The following is a 2,067-nucleotide window of genomic DNA, read 5'->3' as shown; positions in this document are numbered from 1 at the left end:
CATGGCAAAGGCCTGGCTTGCTCAGCATCACGACATGCCAAGCCTCCTGGCCTCTTGTACATTTGTGCTTTTATTGATGTGAAACACTGTGGGGCCTATTGTTCATAGGAATCCAGAACTCCGATTCAGAGCCAATAGCCTCGTTAAGGCTAAAAAATTCTAGTGGGTTTCCTAAGTAATGGTCTTGTTATGGGGTTTAGAAAGAGACAACGAAAAAAAAAGAGGAGAGATCTAACTTGGAGGAAACCTACTTCTGGAGAAGAATGCATATATTTTCATAGAAAAGTTTATTTATTAAAGGAACCATCATTGTTCTGTTTCCTGAGTTCTTGTTTGCATTGTGGATTAACCTTGCTCTGATCTGTTTTGTCTTTAACCTGTCTTCTGGGAATTTTATTGAATAGTCATCCACCACAGCCCTGAAAAACTCCCACTGTAACTGAGATGGAACATAGTTGTAAAGAGTGTCCTTGTGCTGCCATATTAGTTAAGGGCATAGCTGACAATACTCAAATCTCAGTGTCAACACCATAGAAATTTATTATTTGATCACATCATGGACCCATACAGGTAGGTATTCTTCCTCTAGGTGATGATTCAGAGACCCAGGCTTCTCCCATCTTTTTGGCACCACCATCTCGGTTGGGGGTTGGAGGGGAGAAAAGAGATGAAAGTTTGGTCCTAAGTGATTTTCAGGCGCCAGGGGCTAGGGAGTGGACACTGTTACTTCTGCCTACCTTCCATTTGCCATAAGTAAGTGGCTGGGAAATGTAGCCCCAATGTGTTCTGTTAAATATACAGTAACAGTCAATCCTTTGGACTCTGCTGAGTAACTCATGAGCTGGAGCTGTCTGTGAAGGCCTGGAAAGAAGTTGTCACTTTGGAGTCAGCCAGGAAGAAAAGCTTCAGGAGGCAAGTTAGAGGTAGGGTCATCCACGTGGGCCCCAGTAATTGAAGCAGTGGGTGTTTTATGAATGCTGAATGCAGGAATGAATGTACATCATTACTATTCTTTAATGTGTCTCCATAGTCTTTCATATCTTAGTAAAGTCTTTCTTGAAACTTCCAGAAAAAAAATCACCTGTCCTTTTCTTGGCCCTACACTGGGTCCTTTACATATTTCTGTCATAGCAGCTGTAATGCTTTGCTGCCATTAGTTTCACTTCTGATTTCCCCTACTAGAATATAAACTCCTTGAAGTGAGTTTGCCTCCTCCATCTACATAGCCCCAGCCCCTTCCACTGTGCCTAGCACGGGATTTTAAGTAAATAAATGATTTTCTTAGTTAGAAATTCGCTATTCTCACCTGGAAAAGTTACCTTCTATATTAAATGCATTTTCTAAAAAGAAGCTCTTAATTCTATTTTATTTTACTTTATGAATGATAAATATGAGTGAAAAACAACATGAAGTAATGGGGGAAAAAGGGGATCAGGAATGGTACAGAACTGAGTTGGAATCCTGCTGTTGCTTTATATCCCCGCTTTTTTTTTTTTTTTTTTTTTTGCTTAACCTAACTGCTGCTCTGTTTCTTCACCTGTGAAATGGATATCTTTAGGAAATTAAGAGAATATACATATAAAGAGCTTAGCACATTAGCGATAAAACACCATTACTCACGAGTGTTTGGTGTAAATACCTAAGAGAGAAACCAGGCCTCTGTTTAAAGCTCTGGATAGCTTTAATTATTAAGTGGCGTGCCCTGGGCAGTGGTATGCACACAGCTCCTGCCCTTTTACCAAGATGGAGAAGTAGATTTCGGCTTCAAGCCTATATCCATGAGAAGTAGTCTCATACATCTTTAAGGTTAGTTAGGTCCTTAGATGTGTAAACAGAAGAAGGAGATGCTTTTTGACAAATGAAAGTATGGGCTGCCTTGTGAGGTATCAGTTCTACACATTGGAAGTGTTCAGTGGAAAAGAATTAGCCATCTGCCCGGGATATGGTTGAAGAGGGTCCTGTTTTGAGTGGAGGAGTAGGCTAGCTTGGTGCTTCTCATCACGGAAGAGGGACCAGTCTTGGAAAAGACTAATGTTTTCTTGGTCCTTCCAAAAACAACAATAAAAC

The sequence above is a fragment of the Pteropus alecto genome, unplaced genomic scaffold (genome assembly GCF_000325575.1).
Source record: "Pteropus alecto unplaced genomic scaffold, ASM32557v1 scaffold103, whole genome shotgun sequence".
Taxonomy (NCBI): Eukaryota; Metazoa; Chordata; class Mammalia; order Chiroptera; family Pteropodidae; genus Pteropus; species Pteropus alecto.
This window is presented reverse-complemented; position numbering follows the sequence as displayed.